The 25,123-nt window shown below is 34.8% G+C and overlaps 1 protein-coding gene across 3 annotated transcripts in view; it reads left to right on the forward strand.

Annotated features, from left to right (window-relative positions):
- The window catches only part of LOC106085104 (UNC93-like protein), a 124,534-nt gene that overhangs the window by 48,204 nt on the left and 51,207 nt on the right, over window positions 1-25,123 (forward strand). The window contains exon 1 of one of the 3 annotated variants that reach the window (XM_059366421.1): window positions 21,218-22,327. The exons of 1 other annotated variant lie outside the window; for it this stretch is intronic. The gene's annotated coding sequence lies outside the window, so the exon portion shown is untranslated. Of the gene's footprint in view, window positions 1-21,217; window positions 22,328-25,123 lie in introns of those variants that run through there. One more of the 3 variants, XM_059366422.1, reaches the window with a different exon arrangement.

Raw genomic sequence — 25,123 nt, forward strand, 5'->3', positions numbered from 1 at the left:
TTTAAATTTCAGTAAAATCAGATGAAAAATAAAGTTTTTATGGGAAAATCGGAATCGGTCTATCGGAAAATCGGTCTATATAGAAGCTATATCCAAATATGGTCCGATTTGGCCCGTTCAAGAACTTAACCAGCGTGCATCAAAAAGATGTATCTGTGCCAAATTTCAGCTCAATATCTCAATTTTTGAAGGCTGTAGAGTGATTACAACCGACGGACGGACAAACACACGGACATCGTTAAATCGTCTTAGAATTTTACGACGATCCGATATATATACACTTTGAAGGGTCGGAAATTGATATATCGATGTGTTGCAAACGGAATGACAAAATGAGTATACCTCCTATCCTACGGTGGTGGGTATACAAATAATAACCCACGATAACCAGTTCCCAAAACTCAGCCTGGCGGAATTTAGCACATTTTTATACCCTCCACTATAGGATGGGGGTATACAAATTTCTTCATTCTGTTTGTAACTTCTCGAAATATTCATCTAAGACCTCACAAAGTATATATATTCTTGATCGACATGACATTTTATGTCGATCTAGCCATGTCCGTCCGTCCGTCCGTCTGTCGAAAGCACGCTAACTTTCGAAGGAGTAAAGCTAGCTGCTTGAAATTTTACACAAATACTTCTTATTAGTGTAGGTCGGATTGAATTGTAAATGGGCTATATCGGTTAATATTCTGATATAGCTGCCATATAAAACGATCTTGGGTCTTGACTTTTTGAGCCACTAGAGGGCGCAATTATTATCCGATTGGGCTGAAATTTTGCACCAAATTGTTTATTTTGACTTGAAACAACTCTGCTAAGTATGGTCTAAATCGGTTCATAACCTGATACAGCTCCCAAATAAACCGATTTCGGATCTTGACTTCTTGAGCCGCTAGAGGGCGCAATTATTATCCGATATGTCAGAAATTTTGCGTGAAGTGTTTGGTTATAACTTCCAACAACTGTGCCAAGCATGGTCTAAATCGGTTCATAACCTGATACAGCTGCCAAATAAACCGATTTCGGATCTTGACTTCTTGAGCCGCTAGAGGGCGCAATTATTATCCGATTCGGCTGAAATTTTGCACCAAGTATTTTATTTTGACTTGAAACAACTCTGCTAAGTATGGTCTAAATCGGTTCATAACCTGATATAGCTACCATATAAAAAGATTTCGGATCTTGACCTATTGAGCCGCTAGAGGGCGCAATTATTATCCGATGTGTCAGAAATTTTGCGTGAAGTGTTTGGTTATAACTTCCAACAACTGTGCCAAGCATGGTCCAAATCGGTTCATAACCTGATATAGCTCCCATATGAACCGATTCGGATCTTGACTTCTTGAGTCGCTAGAGGGCGCAATTATTATCCGATTCTGCTGAAATTTTGCACGAAGTGTTTTGCTCTGACTTCTAATAACTGCGCCAAGTATGGTTCAAATCGGTTCATAACCTATTATAGCTACCATATAAACCGATCTTGGGTCTTTACTTCTTGAGCCTCTAGAGGGCGCAATTCTCACCTGATTTGACTGAAATTTGGTGTTTTGGTATCACTTCCAACAACTGTGCTAAGTATGGTCTAAATCAGTGCATAACCTGATATATTGGGTTGCCCAAAAAGTAATTGCGGATTTTTCATATAGTCGGCGTTGACAAATTTTTTCACAGCTTGTGACTCTGTAATTGCATTCTTTCTTCTGTCAGTTATCAGCTGTTACTTTTAGCTTGCTTTAGAGAAAAAGTGTAAAAAAAGTATATTTGATTAAAGTTCATTCTAAGTTTTATTAAAAATGCATTTACTTTCTTTTAAAAAATCAGCAATTACTTTTTGGGCAACCCAATAGCTGCCATATAAACCGATCTTCAGCTTCTTCGGCCTTTAGGGGGCACAATTCTTTTCCAATTCGGCTGTAATTTTCCATGAGATGTTTTGTTATGACTTCCAATAACTGTGCTAAGTATGGCGCAAATCGGTACATAACCTGACATAGCTGCCATATAAACCGATCTGGGATCTTGACTTCTTGAGCCTCTAGAGGGCGCAATTATCATCTGATTTGGCAGAAATGTCTACAACGGCTTCTCTCATGACCTTCAACATACGTGTCCAATATGATCAGAATTCGATCTGTAGCTTGATACAGCTCCCATATAAACCGATCTCCCGATTTTGCTTCTTGAGCCCCTTCAAGGCGCAATTCTTATCCCAATGAACTGAAGTAATACACATTGACTTTTACAATGTTCACCATTCAATTCATTAATGGTCCGAATCGGACTACGACTTGATGTAGCTCGAATAACATAACAACTCTTATTCATTATTCTTTGTTTGCGTAAAAAGAGTGGCAGCGCAAAGAACTCGACAAATGCGATCCATGATGGAGGGTATATAAGATTCGGCCCGGCTGAACTTAGCACCCTTGTTACTTGTTAATTGTTATACCCCACGCCACTACTGTGGAACAGGGTATTATAACGTGGTGCATTTGTTTGTAACATCCCAGAAGGAAGAGAGATAGACCAATTGATAAGCATGCCGATCAACTCAGAATTACTTTCTGATTCGATTTAGCTATGTCCAACTGTCTGTCCATCTGTCTGTCCATGATTATTTAAGTACAAGCTACAGGTGGCAATTTTCATCTGATCGTCTTCAGAGTTGGCATAATTTGGCATATAATTCCGTGCATTCATTAAATTCAACACAATTCCCTTAAATTTTAATATGTATCAAGTCTTATCCATACATAAGCTGGTCATACTTCCGCAAGCATAACTAATTTAATTTCCTTAAAGACCTCATAATGAGCTGCCTTAATGTCACAAAATGCTGCAATAAATATTTATGTGTTCATTATGTTAGAAATACCATAAAATCTCAAGAGATTATAACAAAAATTATATAGGAATTGAATAAGGTCATTAGAAAAATAAATATTTTCATTTTGAATTATTCAAAAAAAAAAAAATTAAATATTTATTTTAAAAATTTGGACTCAATGATTGGCAGCACACTTCAATTAGCCAGAAAAAAAATCTTATAATTCAATTGCTGTCAAACGGCTAAGATTGGCATACGGTAGCATTAACATTCAATTTAAGTTTTTTTTTTTAACAATATTAACAATAGTTTAAACAAAGGCCAATGATTTGACCAAATTTACGGATATATGATTCAGTCATTGAGTGAGAAAAAAAAAAACTTTGAATAGGTAATTATCCTCTGGGGAATAATAAGAAGGAATTTGACGTTCAAAAGACTTCCATTTAGTATCAAATCTGAAGGTATTAACCCATTATTGACGAGTGGGTAGAAAAATACCCAAGAATAGAGCTGACTTAGACAAATTCTAGCTGAAGTTAAAAAAGAGATATCCGAATGTGGATTGCCGAAAATTGGAAGAATGAAACTGGTTACAAAAAATTCCTGTCATTCAATATCATGTTTTGGGAGAAAATTTGCTTGTTGACAGTCTAACATATTTTAAAGTTCAATAAATTAAACAAAAGATGTAAAAGTATGTTAAATTCGGCCGTGCCGAACTTTGAATACCCACCACCATGGATAACTTAGCCATCCTCTGTTATAACAACTCCACTTCCATATCCAGAGTAATCTGCAAATGTGGGCTGGTGTGGATCATATGTGATTCAATTCCCGACAACTCTTATACAAGTCTCAGTTTCAGCGAAATTGGGCAGCAAATCTGCTTTTTATGGGATTAAGACCCTAAATTGAAAGATATTAGGCATATGCTGGTCGGATGACGGGAGACTTAATACAAGTCTTACTTTACTTACTTTAATTGGCTATGACAGAATATTTCTTCCACTAGCCGAACGTAGAAAAGCGTTCCAAGCTCCTCGATCTTCTGCGCTTATTCTAAAATCTCTGACACCAAGTTTCGAGGTGTCTCCCACAACTTGATCTTTCCATCGGGCTTTTGGTCTTCCCGGTTTGCGTGTACCACCGTGTTTGCCTTCAAAAGACTTCTTTGCTGGAGCTTCTTCATCCATTCTGACAACATGACCTAGCCAACGCAGCCGTTGTATTTTAATGCGTGTAACTATGCTATCGTCGTCATACAGCTCATACAGCTCGTGGTTCATACGTCGCCTATATTCTCCGTTAACGCAAACTGGTCCATATATTTTGCGAAGAATCTCTCTCTCAAATACTCCAAGCACTGCCTCGTCTGTTTTCACAAGTACCCATGCTTCAGAACCATATAACAGCACGGGTAGTATCAGTGTCTTGTAAAGTGTAGTCTTCGTCTTAATACAAGTCACTGTGTCAAATTCCAGCGAAATCGGGTAATAAATATTGCCTTTTTATGGGCTTAAGACCCTTTATCGGCCGATCGGTCTATATGGCAGCTATATCCAAATATGATCCGATCTGGGCCATATTTAAAACAACTCGCTGTTTCAAGTTTCAGCGAAATCGAGTTATAAATGCAGGTTTTATGGGCTCAAGACCCTTAATCAGAAGATCGGTCTATATGGTAGCTATGCCCGAATAAAGACCGCTCTGAACCATATTTGAATCGGATATCGGGAGACCTTAATCAACTTCCTCTTTCAAATTTAAATGAAATCGGATAATAATTGCGGCTTTTATGGGCTTAAGACCCTTAATCAGCAGTTCGCTTTATATGACAGCTGTATCTTAATATAGACCGATCCACACCATATTTGAGTCGGATATCAGGAGGTCTTAATCAACTCACTATTTTAAATTTAAATGAAATCGGATTATAATTGCGGCTGAACCATATTTGAGGCAGATGTTGGAAGGCTTAAAACAACTCAGTATTCTTAATTTTATCGAAATCGGATAACAAATGCGTCTGTTACAGGTTTAAGACCATAATCCGGTATATCGGTATATATATGGCAGTTTTATGTAAATATGGTCCGATATGAGATATATTCAGGTAGCACAACTTTCTATTTTAAATTTCAGCGAAATCGGACAAAAAACGTTTTTTACGCGCTTTAAACCCGAAATCGCCAGATCGGTCTATATGGCAACTATATCCAAATATTATCCGATTTGGCCCATTTAAGAGCTTAACGTATAAAAGAAATACCAGTGAGAGCAAAATTTCAACTAAATATCTCAATTTGTATACCCTACACCAGCAATGTGGTACAAGGTATTATAAGTTGTATGCATTTGTTTGCAATGCTAAGAAAGAGAAGAGCTAGACCCATTGATAAGTATACCGATCGACTTGAAATCATTTTCTGATTCGATTTAGCCATGTCCGTCTGGCCGTCTGTGAGTCCATGTAATCTTGTAATCAAAGTGCAGGTCGTGTTGTCTAATCATCACGAAATTTTTTGCACATGTCACTTTTTTGGTCCAACGACGAACGCTATTTGGTAAAAATCGATTCAGATTTAGATATTGCTCCCATATATATTGAGTTGCCCAAAAAGTAATTGCGGATTTTTTAAAAGAAAGTAAATGCATTTTTAATAAAACTTAGAATGAACTTTACTCAAATTTCCTTTTTTTACACTTTTTTTCTAAAGCAAGCTAAAAGTAACAGCTGATAACTGAAAGAAGAAATAATGCAATTACAGAGTCACAAGCTGTGAAAAAATTTGTCAACGCCGACTATATGAAAAATCCGCAATTACTTTTTGGGCAACCCAATATGTATCGCCCGATTTCCACTTAAAACATTTGGCACGAAATGTTCTGTTACTGATCATAACATATCTGCAAGATTTCATCAAAATCGGTTCAGATAGGCCGATTTGCACTTAAATGATCGTAGTAACTAAAATTTTCAACCGTCCCGCACAAAATTTCACAAGGACTATTTTGTTAGTGACCTTAAAATGTCTGCAAAATCGCATTCAAAATTTCAGCCAAATCGGACAAAAATTGTGGCTCCCAGTGGCTCAAGAAGTCAAATCGGGAGATCAGTTTATATGGGAGCTATATCAGTTTTTTTACCGATTTGGACCGCACGTGGCACAGCTATTGGAAATCATAACAGAACAATGTGAGCAAAATTTCATTGAAACAGGATGAAAGCTAAGCCTTCCAGGGACTCAAGAATTCAAATCGGGAGATCGGTTTTTATGGGAGCTATATCAGCTTCTTGACCGATTTTGACCGGCTTCCAGATGCTCAAGAAATCAAATCGGGAGATCGGTTTATATTTGGGGGCTATATCTAAATCTGAAATGATATGGCCCATTTGCAATCCCCAACGACCCATATCAATAGTAGGTTATGTTTAAGTGGCAGTCTGCCATCAGACTCACTTAGACGTTTTCGTCCATTCTGATACCACAGAAACAGAAGAAGGAAGATGCCTTCTAGTTCATACCGTTGAACCATCCAGATCGCTTTAAAAAGCCCAATAACTTACGAATGTTCACATCCGTAAATCAGACAGGTTCTCCAAGAAATGAGAACCTAAAGTGGAACTCCTTCTGACTGCTAGTGCGGGACACGCACACAGAAGTTGATCTATAGTCTCTTCTTCTTCGATGTCCTCACAGCTTCTGCAAAAGTCATTGTTGGTAACCTTCAGTCTGTCAGCCTAAACTGGAACTCCTTCTGACTGCTAGTGCCGGACACGAGCACACAGAAGGTGTTCTATAGTCTCTTCTTATTCGATGTCCTCACAGCTTCTGCAAAAGTCGTTGTTGGCAACCTTCAGTCTGTCAGCATACTTTCCGATTAGACAGTGACCTGTTATGACGGACACAATAACTAAGACGTCTGTTCTAGCCAATGACAGCAAAGCGGTAGACCCCTCTTTGTGACCATCTTTCATTCGTTGCCCCTCGGGCCTGGTCCTGAAAACTTAGCTTACATGTCGCTAGAGGCATACCCACAGATTCCAGTATCCCTGGAATTTGTAGGGTAGTTCCTAGTCTCGCAATCTCTTCCGCTTTACAATTGCCAGGGACATCTCTGTGGCCCGGCACCCAGAACAGATGAATTTTATACTGTTCAGCCATCTCGTTGAGAGATCTGCAACAGTCGAGGGCGGTTTTTGAGTTCAGAAATACATTATCCAGGGATTTAATGGCTGCCTGGCTGTCTGAGAAGATATTTATGCCCATCGTCGTTATGACATTATATGTTAGCCATTTCATCACTTCCTCAGTTGCAAGGATCTCCGCTTGATAAACACTGCAGTGGTCGTGTAACATTTTCGATACGACCAGTTCTAGATCATATATCAAGAAGTTAGTATCTGTGCAAAAGCGACTAGCTTTACGCGTTCGACCGCTGTCGTGATTTCGACAGACGGACGGACGGACATGGCTAGATCGACTCGAAATGTCGAGACGACCAGAACATATATACTTTATGTGATCTTAGAGGAATATTTCGTGGTGTTACAAATGGAATGACTAGATTAGTATACCCCCATCCTATGGTGGTGGATACAACAATAATGGAAGTACTTTTGTTTTTAATGACCTTTCATAAGTAATTTTCTCTGACGCACCCTGTAGCTCCAAGTGCACTCTTTAGGCCTGCATGTTTCTATTAGCGGCTTCCTCTTCCTTCTTAAACTTAGCACCATCTTCTTCGCCTTGAGGCACTCCAGAAGTGAGACCAGCTTCTTCATCTTAAGGTATTCAGACGATGGGTGACCAGCATCTATTCTTTTCTTGGAACACTGGCCATGAATCTTCGGCTTCTTCGAATCCTGGCGAGACATCATACAAATTTGCAGCGGTGGTTATCCATTCTTTCTTAATGCTGCCAACATTTGTGAGGTACACAGAAAAAATACTTTTGAAAAACAACAACTTTTGTCGAAAAAGCTACGACAAAATTTGTTAATTTTTCTGCAACAATTTATTTTTAAACTCAGCGACCGAAAATACATATTTGTTGTTTAAAAGGCACTCTTTACAAGCCAAGATATAACAACAATATATTCATAAGCAAGACAAAAAACCATTTAACCAAAATTTACACCTTCGAAAGTTACGGACGGAAGGACGGACATGGCTAGATCGACTTAAAACATCATGACGATCAAGGAAATATATACTTTATGGGGTCTTAGGCGGATATTTCGAGGTGTTACAAACGGAATGACGAAATTAGTATACCCACATCCTATGGTGGAGGGTATACTAGTTTCGTCTTTCCGTTTTTTTTTTACATATAAATTTGCTTATTTATTTTTTCTAAGAGTTAATTTTTTTTTTGTGTACTGTAACATTTGGTATGGCAGCCATGTAAAAATTTCTCCACAAAGAGGTGTTGCACTGTGGCACGACGTTCGGACTCGTCTATAAAAAGGAGTCCCCTTACCATTGAGTTTATACTTGAATCGGTCGGCACTCATTGATTGTGAGAAGTTTGCCCTGTTCCTTAATGGAATGTTCATAAGCAGATTTGTATTTTTAGCCAAAGCCATAACCCAAACTTGAATTTCCCCTCCCCTAAAATATAACCCTGAAATTGTACCAAAGTGTCATTAGTACATCTTATTAATTAATTTTCAAGCGCTAGGAGATACACCCCTTTTCTGTTGCTCTAATTCAACTGCGTCAGAAAGTCTTCGGGTCTCTGGTAAACATGCTTAGGGTGATGATATCGCTCAATATTTATTTTCGATTGGATTTATTTGTATAAAAAATTTTAAGTGAAAAAACCCCGGCTGCAATATGAGTCATGGAAAGAAGTGTTAATTGGTATATATACAAATTTTTTGCAAAGAAAAATATATAAAAAAAAATAAATTCGTTGCGACTTTAAGATGAATTTTTGATGTACTCGTACCATTCAGGACCATGCCCGGTTAATTGCATTGATGAGTTAATCACGTTTGAATTGGTGTTAACTATTTTTGTCTTGTCGTGATGGGGGTTTTGATGGTACAAAACAAAATTATAAAATTATTTGCGATTTATTTGATGAGTCGTTGTTCAAAAATTTGATGAAAGCCTTAAAAGTTTTTCTAAATAAATAAATTAACAAAAATTTTTTAAGTTCTTTATTGAATATTATTTATATACAGCAATGCTTGAAGTTTCTCATGAATGTTTTATGTCAAATTTTTTAATATTTGTCATAATATATTTAAAATTGATTTGAATAAGTACATGCAAATTATAAATTTGCCCGTGAACATTCCATTAAGGACCAGGAGGGCAAACTTCTCACATATCAATGAGTTTAAGCTCAATGATAGGGGGCCTGCGTATTAAGTCAAGTCCGAACGGTATGACATAGTACGACACCTTTTGGGGAACGGCAGCAGCATTAGGCGTAGGCTTGCCAGGTGGTCAGGATTAGGCAATACGGTATCCCGAGTTTTGGGAAAAAATATAACACAATATCCTGACTTTTGAATCGTACTTAGTAATCGAATGAAATTTCAGTATTAATGCCATTGCATATCGTTCAACTCTCATATCAATTACAGATAATGCTGAATATTTCCTTGGTCCAATCAATTATATGTTTTTGGACAAATTAAGTCGTTCAGATACATCTGCACAAATTGTCTGCTTACAAACATGACAAAGTATTGTAGTACTCGGCCAACCAACACTTTCAAGAATCTTATGGGTCGATTATGGATTGCAACCCAGATTTAGTAACTTTGCAAACGGTCAAATTTGTAATGGAAATTTTGTATTTCTATATTGAATTGCACATGTTTTTAAACCGTCTGCCATGGGATGGGGGTATACAAAGTTCGTCATTCTGTTGGCAACACCTCGAAATATTCGTCTAAGACCCCATAAAGTATATATTGGGTTGCCCAAAAAGTAATTGCGGATTTTTTAAAAGAAAGTAAATGCATTTTTAATAAAACTTAGAATGAACTTTAATCAAATATACTTTTTTACACTTTTTTTCTAAAGCAAGCTAAAAGTAACAGCTGATAACTGACAGAAGAAAGAATGCAATTACAGCGTCACAAGCTGTGAAAAAATTTGTCAACGCCGACTATAAGTAAAATCCGCAATTACTTTTTGGGCAACCCAATATATTCTTGATCGTCATCTAGCCATGTCCGCCCGTCTTTCACAAGCACGCTAACTTTGGAAGGAGTAAAGCTAGGCCCTAGAAGTTTTGCACAAATATTTCTCATTACCGTAGTTCGGTTGGAATTGTAAATGGGCCATATCGGTCCATGTTTTGATATAGCTGCCATATAAACTGATCTTGGATCTTGACTTCTGGAGCCACTAGAGGACGCAAATATCATCCAATTTGGCTGAAATTTTGCATGAAGTATGCTGTTATGACTTCTACAAACTGTGCTATGTATGGTTAAAATCGGTTCATAACCTGATATATTTGTCAATTATACCAATCTGGAATCTTGACTTTTTAAGCCTCTAAAGGGCGCAATTCTTATCCGATTTGGCTGAAATTATGCATGAAGTGTTTTGTTATGAGTTCCAATAACAGTGCTAAGTACGGTTCAAATCGGTCTATAACCTGATATAGCTGCCATTTAAACCGATCTGGGATCTTGACTTGTTACGCCTCTAGAGGGCGCAATTCTTATCCGATTTGGCTGAAATTTTGCACGAGGTGATTTGATATGACTTCCAACAATTATGTTAACTATGGCTTAAATCAGTTCATAACCTGATATAGCTGCCATATAAACCGATCTGGAATCTTGATTTGTTACGCATATAGAGGGCGCAATTCTTATCCGATTTGGCTGAAATTCTGCATGAGGTGTTTTGTTATGACTTCCAACAACTGCGCCAAGTATGGTTTAAATCGGTTCATAACCTGATATAGCTGCCATATAAACCGATCTTGGATCTTGACTTCTTGAGCCATTAGAGGACTCAATTCTCATCGGATTTGGCTGAAATTGTGCTTGAAATATTTTAAAATAACTTCCAACAATTGTGTTAAGTATGGTTGAAATCGGTACATAACCTGATACAGCTGTCATTTATACCGATCTGGGATCTTGTCTTTTTAAGCCACTAGAGGGCGCAATTATCATCCGATTTGGCTGAAATTGTGCATGAAGTATTGGGTTGCCCAAAAAGTAATTGCGGATTTTTCATATAGTCGGCGTTGACAAATTTTTTCACAGCTTGTGACTCTGTAATTGCATTCTATCTTCTGTCAGTTATCAGCTGTTACTTTTAGCTTGTTTTAGAAAAAAAGTGTAAAAAAAGTATATTTGATTAAAGTTCATTCTAAGTTTTATTAAAAATGCATTTACTTTCTTTTAACAAATCCGCAATTACTTTTTGGGCAACCCAATATTTTGTTATGACTTCCAAAAACTGTGCTAAGCTTGGTTCAAATCGGAACATAAGCTTATATAGCTGTCATTTAAAACGATCTGGCATATTGACTTCTTAAGCCTCTAGAGAGCGCAATTCTTAAATTTTGTACAACGGCTTCTCTCATGTCTTTCAACATACATGTCCAATATAGTCTTAATCGATCTATAGCTTGATACAGCTCCCATATAAACCGATTTCCCGATTATGCTTCTTGAGCCCCTACAAGACGTAAATCTTATCCGTATGAACTGTTATATTACCCAATGACTTCTACTATGGTCTTCAACATTCAATTCATTTATGGTCCAAATCGGACTATGACTTGATATATGTAGCTTCAATGGCATAACAATTCTTATCCATCATGCATTGCTCGAATGTGGTGAATTTCGAACAACGTGTGCTCTCACGAGAAAAATGTGAAAAATTATTGTACAAAATGTTTGCCTAATGGGATGTAAATTGCGACCTCTATAGGCGCCATGTATCTTAAAGGATACATTCAGTGTCGGATTGCTTATTTTTGTTTAGTTTTGCAAAAAATTAAACTAATCGAGTAGTAACCACTTGTTTTTCTCTTCTCTTATATTTAAACGTGCTCAAAAAAGGGAATTCATAAGTAAATATCACGATTTGATAAGTGTCGCTGATATTTTTTCCAAGTAAAATTGCCGAAAAGTCATCATAACGAGCATCCCTGAGTTAAATTAGATTTAGTTCCTAATTTAAGTTCATCGTTTAAAACTCAAAAGGTCTACGAATAACCAGATTCAGCCTTTGACAGAAGTAACCATGTTTTCTTACTCTTTTTGTTCTGAGTAACTGTTGTCCCTATTATTTTTTCCACCACTGTAATTAGTGCACTTATGCTTATATCGCTTAACAGGAAACTAATTTCACTTATCCAAACTACGCTTAAGTGAAAATTACGTATAAGTGAAACAAAATCGCTGGATTTTTAGCGTTTCACTTAAACGGTTTCGATTGTATTGCCCTAAATTCAGTTTCAGTTTCTGAATTCTCCAACTTCTTACATTATAACAACAACATTGCTTTTATCTAATGCGTTTTTCAGTGCAAAATAACAATTATTTACTGCGACTTAAAACCATGATTACAAACAAAATCGTTCTAGCTCACATACAACATTCGTTGTAGATTCCATTTCAAATGAAAATCTCAACTTACCTTTTATGTTGTCATTCATGATAATTTTTACTATCAAGATTTCTACAACAAAAACAAATTAATATAAAATCTCAAAGCGTAACTTAACAAAAAGAAGAACATGCAATTATATGAAAAATAGAAGAAAAATACAACAAAACAATAAATGCTTCACTAAAATTTCATTATGAAAAATAATAAAGTTCACTTAACATGGGAATTTTTTTGTTTTTCTGTAAGATACAGCAAACTAACAAAAATCTCCCACAACTGTCATTAAGCTCCCGGTTATTGTTGTAAGGTGTTACAACATTTGAAAGACCTCATTTTATTTATTTATTATGCCTAATTAACCACAATAATTATTCGCAAGCCACAAACAACTAACAAACAATTAAAGAAAATCTTTGTTGGCTTTTGGGTGTTTTTGTTCATTCTTCAAAGAATGTAAACTAAATAGAGTTTAAATAGCAATTAGTTAAACATTGGCATTTGAATAATAACCAAACAAAGTTCATTAAACTTTTATGGTGTTTGATTAAAGAAATATTACAAAATATTGTAATTAAGGAAAATTGTATGCATTTTTTTCTATTGCGTAAAATCTCATTTTAATTGTGCCGAATGGCATTGTAAAGTTATTAAATTTGTAATTTTGATAAATTCATTTTAAAATACTGAATATATTTCTCTAGATGACATTTGTGTTATAAATTTGATTGTTAACTATATCCAGATTAAATATTAAATTTACGGATTAAAGTTTAATTGACATTTCTGAGAATTTCCGGGTATTTGTTTTCTGTAAAAATAATAGGGAAATAATGTAATTTTATTAAGAATTTTCCCATACAAAAAAATATTACCAAAACAGATAAAAGTGTGCTTAAATCGGTTGCATCATACGTGTATTGCAGTTGTTTGAACAAACTGAGAGAAGATAATACCGGTGGTTTTGTTTTAAGAATCAAAAAGGTACTAACTTTGTACTTTTGTCTTAACTCAAGACTACAATCTACATATACAGATAAACTATTGTATAAGGTCATAGGAAGCCAAAAGTAAAATACTCTTTTGTAAGGATGCATTTTATGGTGCATTCTAAACCAACACAACTGCATTCTAAAATGCACTGTACGACACAGTCATATTTTATAAGTTACGCTTTTCGAGTTGATAATTGTGCCCAAACATCATATGTGAAAGTGAAAAGTTTGCAGTATAGGCTGCCATTTCATCATGGAGAAACCCACGAGCAAGCAACGAATGTAAATCTTGGAAATTCGCTCAAAGCTCAAAGACTGTTCAATCGAAAAATTGTGCTCTAGCTTTGAAAATATGGTGAAAATTTTAGTAACTTACTAGATTTAAACAAGTAAGAGCGTGCTAAGTTTGGCCGAGCCGAATCTTATATGCCCTCCACCATGGATCGCATTTTTCGAGTTCTTTGCTCGGTATCTCTTTTTAGGCTAACAAAGAATAATGAATAAACACTGTTATGCTATTGGAGCGATATCAATTTATAGTCCCATTCGGACCATAAATTAATTAAATGATCCTAGATCGGTTTAAATGGCAGCTATATCAGGTTATCTATCGATTTGCGCCATACTTAGCACTGTTATTGGAAGTCACAACAAAACACCTCATACCAAATTTCAGCCAAATCGGATGAGAATTGCGCCCTCCAGCGGCTCAAGAAATGAAGATCCAAGATCGGGTTATGAACCGATTTGAATCATAATTAGCACAGTTATTGAAAGTGATACCAAAACACCACGTGCAAAAGTACAGCCAAATCAGCTAAGAATCGCGTCCTCTAAAAGCTGAAGAAGTCAAGACCCCAGATCGGTTTATATGTATGGCAGCCATATCAGATTAAGAACCGATTTGGGCTATACAACACACAGTTTTTATACCCTTCACCATAAGATGGGTGTATTCTAATCTCGCCATTCCGTACGTAGCACCTCGAAACATTCGTCTAAGACCCCATAGAGTATATATATTATAGATCGCAATGACATTTTAAATCGATCTAGCCATGTCCGTTCGTCTTTCTTTCGAAAGCAAGCTAACTTACGAAGGAGTTAACCTAGATGCTGGAAACGATGCACAAATACTTTCTTATTGGTGTAAGTCTGTTGGGATTTTTAATGGGCCATATAGGTCCATGTTTTAATATAGCTGCCAAATAAACCGATTTTGGATTTTGACTTTTGGAGGGCGATTTTCCTATCGTATTTCGCTGAAATTTTGCAGGAGGTGTTTTGTTATGACTTCCAACAACTGTGCTTAGTATGGTGTACAACCTGATATAGCTGTCATTTAAACCTATTTGGGATTTGGATTTCTTGAGCCTCTAGGGGGCGCAATTATCATCCGATTTGGCTGAAATTTTGCATAAAATGTTTTGTTTTGTCTCGCAACAGCTATGCTAAGTACGGTCTAAATCGGTCCCTAACCTGATATAGCTGCCATATAAACCGATCTGGGATCTTGACTTCTTTATCTTCTAGAGGACGCAATCATTGAATGGTTTTCAACATTTCAATTCATTTATGATCCCAATGGGACCATAGCTTGCATAGCAAATCTTATCCATTATCCTTTGTTTGCCTAAAAAGATGTACCGAGCAATGCACTCCACAAATGCGAAGCATAGTGGAGGGTATATAAGATTTGGCCCGGTCGAACTTAACACGCATTTACTTGTTTTATAATGAGTTACGTCAATACTAGGTTCTGAATACTCAACCTAATCAAGCCTAATGAAACTATTACATTAAATTTGACCCTTGAAACCTCCACACCTAATATGGCCGATAAGTTATTCTAACCAAATGACGAAACGCGTCCCAAAGTGGTTGGTGTGTGTTGTGATCTCCGCTCATTGAGCACGTCTCGAAAGAGAAATAAACGAAAATTATGAAATTAAATGATCTTCGCCCTAACAGGCAAAAAACTTGAAAAATAAAAATTCAGCAGAGGCTGGGCATACGGAGCGGCAACGAGAGAAGTTGCTGCTGCCGTTGATGTTGCCGTTTCCTTGCGTTCGAGACCATCAATACAACTCCAAGAGATGCACACAAATAACATGTGTATGCCATGGAGGCTAAGTAGAGAAAAAGTCTATCACTACAAAGAAAAACTTGCGGTGGAAATGAACAGCCAGTGTGAAAGGTGTCAGACTTGTGTTAGTGTCGTGCTTACATTTTTTTGCGGTATAGACGACTTGTGTTAGTGTCGTGCTTACACTTTTTCGCGGTATAGACGACGGCCTATCAATGTATGGCTCTTGAAGCCTCCACACCTAATATGGTCGATGAGTTATTCTAACCAAATGACGAAACGCGTTCTCTAGTGGATGTGATCTTTGGCTTTCCTTTTCCATTGCAAAAATCTCCGATCATTGAGCTCGTCCCAAAAGAGACACAAACGAAAAACTGTAAACTGTTGTGGTTGGTATATAAGTAACACTGACCACTTCTTAGAAAAAGTGCTAAAAGTAGAGCAACTGATATCATTTTAGCAAGAATCTATCAACCACTCTATCTTTGAAAATCAAGGCAACTTCAAACGGGTCAATGTATAGATAAGGCAAAGCAATTCAGTTCCTTAGAGTATTCAACATTGAACTACATATACCAAAGGCGATTAAAATCTATAGAATTGAGTGAAGCATAACAAATACTGGTATAAATATTTAGTCATTGGGCTGAGAAGTCTTTTTAACTGAAGATGGTCTAATAATCAAAAGTTGATCAATTGAAGTTGGTTTAGGACTTCTGTGGGGAAGTTAAACATTAATTAAACCCAAAAGGTTTTCACTTAACAAGGTTTTGTCTAGCGATCAGCCGACATACAATTTTTTGAATTTTCGTCATAAGGCTTGTCAAACTTGTTATTGTTTACGTTTTTCTTACATGTTTGCAATGTGCGTTTGTTCACATTCATATTCAAATTGAATTAATAAATTATATAAAATTTAAATATTTTAAGCCGTATTTCAAAAAGATGTGAACTAAAAAGAAAAAATTAAGTGTGGATATGCAATATGCTGCATTTTGTCAGAGAAAAAAACATTTTTACAGATATTTGTTAACATTCACAATAGGCAGATGTTCATGGGCCCTATACACTTTATGTTTTCGCAAGTGACACTCCCTTATATTAGTGAATCCGGCTTCGGTTGTTATAAATTGAATTGTAAACCCGATCCAAATTTATTATCATTGTTATGAACTTATAGAAAATGGGAGAGAACAAGGAGAGAGTATAATTAAATTTATCAATTCTCTCTCTCAAAGAGATTATAAAGGTGGAGTTACATACTATTTATATTTTAGGATTTATTCTGATATTTGCACATTTAATGTATTTAATATTGTATCTTTGTTTTTTCTATTCATTCTAGGTAAGCTATATAGAAAACTGCCTGCCTTGAAAGTACCACATATTTTTGTGATTTGTTAAATTTTGGTAAGATAATCTCTCAATATAAGTCTTTTAGCATAAGCGGCATTTATTATACAAATTATTGTCTTAATTCTATGAATATACCAAAAAGAAATAAAAATAAAGTAAACCTTCTATTTACGTAATCGATATGCCAATATTATAGACAAAGGCAATGTTCGGCCGGGCCGAACTTTGTATACCCACGAAAAGGCTAACAAAATCGGATTATAAATGAGCCTTTTATGGGGCCAAGACTTTAAATCGAGAGATCGGTCTATATGGTAGCTATATCCAAATCTGGACCGATCTAGGCCAAATTGAAGAAAAATGTCGAAGAGCCTAACACAATTCAAAACCTTAAATCGGGAGATCGGTCTAATGGCAAATGTAACTGGACCGATCTGGGCAAAATTGAGGAACGATGTCGAAAGGCCAAGCACAACTCACTGTCCCTAATTTCAGCAAAATCGGATAATATATGTGGCTTTTATGGGCCTAAGAACGTAAATCGGCGTATCGGTCTATATGGCAACTATATCCAAATCTGGACCAATCTATGCCAAATTGGGGAAGGATATCGAAGGGTCTATCACAACTCACTGTCCAAAATTTTGCCAATATCGGACAATAAATGGGCCTTTTTTGGGCCATGACCCTAAATCGGCGGATCGGTCTATATGGCAGCTATATCCAAATCTGAATCGATCTCAGGATGTCGAAGGGCCCAACACAACTCACTGTCCCGAATTTCAGCAAAATCGGATAATAAATGTGACTTTTATGAGCCTAAGACCCTAAATCGGCGGATCGGTCTATATAGGGGCTATATCAAGATATAGTCCGATATAGCTCATCTTCGAACTAAACCTGCTTATGGACAAAAAAAAAAGAATCTGTGCAAAGTTTCAGCTCAATATCTCTATTTGTAAAGACTGTAGCGTGATTTCAACAGACAGATGGAGGAACATGGCTAGATCGTCTTCGATTTTTACGCAGTTCATTCTTAAGCGTTTTTGGTCGACTGTTAACAAATGCGGCACCCATCTTGCAGATCGATCATTTGAGATGCCCATGATATAAACCTTTTTTATATAAATATGTAATGACAACACGCATTTCAAATGTGTCCATTGTAAAAAAAATCGCGAATGCGTCTTGTGTGAACAACTGTTTCTATATAAAGGAGTTGCCAGTTCGAAACAAAATTTAACATATGTTCATAGCAGAGATGGAAGTTTCAAATTTGTCCATTGTAAGAAAATCGCGGATGCGTCTTTTGTGAACAATTGTTCTATATGAAGGAGTTGCCAGATCGAAACAAAATTTAATATGTGTTCAAAGCAGAGATGGAAGTTTCCAAAACAATTAACTTTTTTTTCCGTTTATACCGCGCTTTTTGTGCTAGGCTAAGAAGTTTTCGAAGTTTTCGAAACGCCCTCGTATGTATATAGACTATAAAACCTAAAATTAAATGGCCTTATTCATAAAATGAAGCCTTACAATAGGTTTATTTGACAGTTCTGTAAAGAAAATCTGTCAAAAAACCTATTTCAAATCAACATTAAGTTTTTCTAATAACTGTGTAAAAAACATAACTTAAAAGTTATCCATCCGTTCTATGTAGCCTGTGTTACATGTGCATTCACACATGTATACACGACTGAGAATTTTAAATTTCCTCCAGCTGTTAGAGCTTAGTTGCACAAATTTTCAGTAGTCTATATTTCGACTAATCATTATCGGAATGACGAAGCTTGTAAATATATCGTCAACCTATGGTGGCGTGTAAATAAACTACCCATTTTATAATTGAAACTCAATGTATATATTATAAAGAGTTTAATTTAAGTTTCCCATAATTTCAAAAACACGCCTAATATTGTATTCATATCAATTTCACATTCACTCCCTTTGACTATAAATGTGCAAAAAATACAAAATACGTAAAATTAATTTCATTTAAAATTTATTATTTATCTTATCGTTAACGAAATACACTTTAGGGTTTATTTTTCAACAGCCAATATCCAAAATCCTTAAAAACAAGATTTCATCACTATGTCGGTGTCTTTCAAAAATAAAAAAAATATCAAAAACCAACAACATTTATGACGCACTATCCAAAGCAAAAATAATCAAACTGAAACCATATGCCCAGGTCTAGGAGTTTGTATAAGCCAAATAATATATTTATTATGCCAAATTAATAATAAAAAGTTAATAATATCTTGTAGACTGCTTAATATATAACACATCTATGCTAATGACATGCTAATAAGTACAAATAAAATGAAATAAAATAAAATAGAAACAATAAATGACGTATGGCTTGTGATAATGGACAATATCTAAGGCTTAGAAAATTTTATTTAAAACAAAAAAAAATATATATATATTATAACAATTTAGGTTTTTAATAACAACAAAATAATTTTACGAATTAACAAAGGGGGCTGGTCGTAATATTTCGTTAGGGGCTGGTCGTAATATTTCGTAAGGGGCTGGTCCCACTTTTTCATTAGGGACTGATCAAAATAGTCGACCAAAATTGCAGACATGCACTCAGAGTAGCTGTTGAGTCCCTCTTCAAAAGCTGAACCACTTTGTTTCTACTTTGGTACCTCGGGTAATCCTTTGTAGGGTAAAAAGATAATGAAATATGGAACATTTTGAGGCATAATTGAAAAAATCAAAAAAGGCATAAAATTTTTTATAAAAAAAAATTTTAAATTTGTGATGCATAGTTTTAAAATTTAGGAAATTCTGCACAAAAAACTCTTTAGGTGTTTTAAAACCATTCTTTTATTTTTAAGTTTTAGTGGTTTGAAAAATTTTCTGCTAAAAAGTTTCAATTCTGACGGGGTGGCAACCCTGCATCACGCGGCCATAAATTCATACCCTTTCTTTTAATTTTTACAAGTACTAAATCATATATAGTTGCCAAAAAAATATGAGCGCATTTTTTTATGTAGCTTTTTTTGGAAAAATGTCTCACATATGACAGCTATATCCACTTATAGTCCGATCCTTTGCATACTCGACACGAATGTCGAGAGGCCTATTTTACTTCATTGTGCCAAATATCAATGAAATCGGCAGATAAATGCGGCTTCATATGGCCCTAGACTTTAAATCTAGAGATCGGTTTTTATGTCTGATATATCCACATATAGTCCGAACTTTCGTTACGAATGTCGAAGAGTGAAACTCAACTCATTGTGCCATATTTCAAGAAAATCAGATAATAAATGCTCCTCTTATGGGCCCAAAACCTTATAACAAAATCATATTGAACAAGTGTGTCAAAGACCCTAACACAGCTCACTGTGCCAAATTTCAGGAAATTGGAAAAGAAATGCCGCATTTATGGGCCCAAGAACTTAAATCCAAAGATCGGCATCACAGAACAGCAGCAAGCCACGTTAATAATGAGTGCAAACGATAGGCATGAAGCAAATGGGACGATCTCGCCTTATACCAGACATCGTTGTTAACGCTTACGGCTCTCAACGACCAAAACATAGAACGGCCGTACATAGAACGCTTTCACTAGTTTTTTTATTGTTTGCTGCCCATCTATTATTTAGCATGTGGCTTATTCAGTCTCTGAGAGCCTAGTCTCCCTGGTACTGTTCTAAGGATAGCATAAATTTGTCGGTCTTCACACTGATAATGGTCCCCCCAAAGTAATAAATACTAAGTGATCCGTTTATCCTCCTAATTTGTATAACCTTCATTATAAGGGAGTTTTAGTTAAGAGGAAAGGGGGTTACATCTTAATATCACACAATACTCAAAAATATAGTAGATCATCCCTAGATAAACTTCAAATATCATGGTGATCTAGAATATTTATACTTTATAGTATTTTGGATCAATATTGATAAATTTTTGTTCACTCCTTCCTCCTTCTATGCTCTAACATATGTATAATCATGTTTTTCCTTGAGTGTATTTGATTAAAATCTGCTGTTGGTGTCTACTCTTTAACAAACTTCATAATTAATATTGAGTGTGTCTTTGGCATCTCTTTCATTATCACCTTTCTATTGTGGTTGTTGTTGTTAGTGTTCTTGTGGGTTTGATAAGACTTTCGCACTCGCCATATCTCTCAAGTGGAGTGAAGAGTTTAGTATTAGGCTGTGTGTGATTTTTTAGAGTGTTAATGCAAAAAAACCAAAGAGAGTGAGAGCGGCAGAGACTTTCCTTTGCAATTTTGCCGCTGCTGCCGACTACTTTCAGCGCAAAAAAAAAAACCAGCGACATCGGCAACGCGTCAACAATAGAGCGCGTAATGCCAAATATTAAAATGATAATTTCGTAGAAAAAAACAACAACAAAAACGAATCTCTGCACGATGTAGATAGATGACTTCGGCTAATAGCTAGAACCGGAATACTTTTAATCACTGTGCACACGACCGCATACACATGAGGTAAAGCACCTGCAGACGACGATCCACAAATACTATCCACCTCGTATCGTTGTTGGTGGATGGCTGGGTTGGTTGGTAATGCCTTAGCCCCTTAGCCTTTGCTAAGGCCTGATGAGCTGCTGAAGGCGGCATGCTGGTCTCCGTTTCTATGTGCTTGTGTGCGTGAGCTTTAACCATATCTGGTGTAAATCATTATTTCTTTTTTTTTCTCGATATCATTTCATTCAATTAATTTTGTGATTTGATTTCTGCTGTTATTTTTTTACCTTTTGCCTCAATTTCTGGTTGTTGCCAGTGAGCGCTTTGCTTTGTCTGTATGTGTGGCATTTTGGCTTATTTTGATTAGGGCTCTTAAAAAAATCATTTAAAATTCGCATATTGTCGCAATTTCTTGGCATTGTGCATTTGACCATCCATTCATTGGGGTGGCACAAAAAGACACGACCATATAATCATAGCACTACGGTAACACGGACGGTAAAAACAAGCTTTTTTTAAGAAAACAGTGAGAGTTTTAAAATCGTTAAAGGGCAAACAAATCGAAGACACGAAAAACAAAAATCCCCTCCAAGATCAAATTGACAAATCCAACAATAATTCGAAACAATATAGAGGGCGCGTGTGTATGCGTGTGCGATTTATTTAAATTTTATTTTGAATATTCAACGCTAATTAAAATAAATAGCAAAAAAAAATAATCAAATGAAATAAACATAAAAAAAAACAAAAAAGAAGAAACTTAAGTAAGTGGAAAACACAAAAATATTTTTATAAAAAAACAAAACTCAACATTCATAGTGACGTGTTTCTTATGCCGTTTTACGGTTTTATTTAAAATTACAACGAAATTTTTTATTTGAAAAAAAACAAAACACAACGACATCATCATCATTTTCATCAGCCAACTCTTAGCTACTTAGCATTTCTTTGGTGTATTCAACTATAATATTTGAAAAAAAAAATCTACAACAAAATCAAGTAAGATATCTATCCAATCTACCCAAAATCGCCACCAATCGTCAGCCAGCACTAACAACTGCCATTGATTGTTCATCACTTGTTAGTTTATATTTTGTTTTCGTAAAATTCACTTGTTCAAAATAACAAATTGTTTTTAAATTTGAAACTGTTTTGTGTTTTCATTTCTGTTTTATCGTTTTCGTATCGTGTTTTCTGTAAGACATCCACGGTTAGGGTTGGTGACAAAAATGTGAAATTTTTTTTCTTAATTTTTTTATACACAAAATTTTCTATATCAATAAAATTTAAATAAAATATTAAAAAAAATTTGCAAAAAAAATAAAATTTGGCAAAATTGTGTATAAAACTAAATTCAAACATTTTTATTAAAGATTTTGAAAAAAAATTAAAGAAATTTTGAACAATTTTCCTTAAAAATAAAATTTGGACAAAACTACTTCTAAAATAAAATTTACAAATTCCTTATTCAAATAAAACTATGACAACAATTTCAACAAAAATAAAATTTAGGCAAAATTTTTTATAAAAATAAATGTTTGCAAAATTTTCTTTAGAAAAAATTTTACAAAGTGTCTAATAAAAAAATTTTATTTTTTTATATACATTAAAATTTTAAAAAATATATATATTTAAAAAAATTTACCCATTTTTAAAATAAATATCTATAGAAGTTTTTTTTTAAATAAAAATTTGTCAACATTTTCTTAGCAATAAAAATAAAATTTGTTTTGAAGCTTATTAAGCTCGATTAATGCAAAAACAAAATTTTCTATAATAAAAAATTTTTCTATGGAAATAAAATTTTGTCAATATTTAAAATAAATTTTTTGTTATTTTCTTAGTGCGTTGTTTTTCTTTTCGGCTTATAACAGCCGGGCCATGTTATTTAAATCGTATATTCGGGCATTTTAGTCGTGCTGAATGTCCAATCGAATGTTACACACAAAAGGGAGATTAGTTAAATGAGTCTTGAAGAAAAGAAATTGCTAGTTTTTTAGACAAATCAGGACACAGATACCACACCACTGGTAGACCCATTTCTATTATTGGTTAGATTATCATTTTCAACACCATCGTGGTGCAAATCGGTCCGTCTGACAGCTCTAAATTTTTTAAAATTAAAATTTGGAAAATGTCCCTCAGAAAAAAAAAAATGCAAAATTTTCATAAAAAATAATATTTTTGCAAAATTTTCAATTTACATAATATTTTGGCAAAGTTTTCGATGAAAATAAAATTTGGACTAAATTTTCAATGAAAATAAAATTTTGACAAAATTTTTAATGAAGATAAAACTTTGAAAAAATTTTTAATGAAAATAAATTTTTGCCAAATTTTCTACGAAAATAAAATTTGGACAAAATTTTCAATGAAAATAAAATTTTCAGTTAAAATAAAATTTTAATATATAAAATTTTTTTTTTAAATCTATTTTTTGTACAATTGTTTTGCATAAAAATATTTTTTTTAATATTTTTAATAAAAAAAATATTTTTTTTTTAAATTTGTTTATAAAAATTTTGAGAAAATTTTCAATGAAAATAAAATTTTGACAAAATTTTCAACGAAAATAAAATTTTGACAAAATTTTCAATGAACATAAAATTTTGACAAAATTTTCAATTAAAATAAAATTTTAAAAAATAATTTTTTTTTTTAATTTATTTTTATACAATTGTTTTTCATAAAATTATTTTTTCTAATATTTTTAAAAATAAAAAAAATATTTTTTGTAAAAATTTGTTTATAAAAATATTTATAAAAAAAGTTTTGACCAGTTCGAAAATTTGAAATTTGGAAGGGATACAGGAAACGTAAAAATAATTTTTATACCCTGCATCGTTATAACACACCGAAATGTCCATCCATCTGTGAAAATCACGATAGAGGTCGAATGGATGAAGCTAGCAACTTTTGCACAAATACTTCTAATTGGTGCAGGTCATTGGGGATTGCAAATGGGCCATTTCGATTTAGATTAAGATGTAGCCCCCATATAAACCGATCCTCTGGTTGACGTCTTGAGCGCCTAGAGGCCTCAATTTTCAACCAATTTGGCTGAATTTTGGTACAAGGAATTCCTTTTCGATTTGCAACATCCGTGCCAACATCCATGTCAATACCATCCTGAATCTGTCAGTAAACTAATATAGCCAATCTAATCCGGAGATTTGACTTCTTGAGCCCCAATTTTTATTCGATTCGCCTGAATTTTGGCACAAAAATTTGTGTTATGAGTTGCAACATCAGTGCCAAATAAGAATTCAAATAGGTCTTTAAACTGATATAGCCCCCACATAAACCGTTTTCCGGATTTAACTGCTTGAACACCTAAAAGCGCCAATTTTCACATGATTTGCATGAAATTTGGAACAAAGACTACTATTTTAACTCTTCTGTGGCAAATATGGTTCGGATCGGTTTTGACTTCTTGAGCCCCTAAAACCTTAATTTTCATCCGTTGTGTTATGGCTTGCAACATTCGTGCATTGTATGATTTAAATCGGTCTTTAACTTAATACAGACTCCAAATAAACTCATTCCCGGATTTGACTTCTTGAGCACCTACAAGCATCAACTTTGACTCGATTTGCGTGAAATTTGGCAGTATGACTTCAGTTTTGACTTCCAGGCTTTCGGCGACATAGACGGACATGTTAACCTCAGCGCTACGGTGGCCTCCATAACCTAATATGGCTTTCATAGAAATCTAATTTCCCTATTCGGTTTCTCGAGTTTCTAGAGGGTTCAATAATCATATCCACCAACTCATCTCATCATTTACTCAAAAAA

This window comes from Stomoxys calcitrans, chromosome 4 (assembly GCF_963082655.1).
Source record: "Stomoxys calcitrans chromosome 4, idStoCalc2.1, whole genome shotgun sequence".
Classification (NCBI taxonomy): domain Eukaryota; kingdom Metazoa; phylum Arthropoda; class Insecta; order Diptera; family Muscidae; genus Stomoxys; species Stomoxys calcitrans.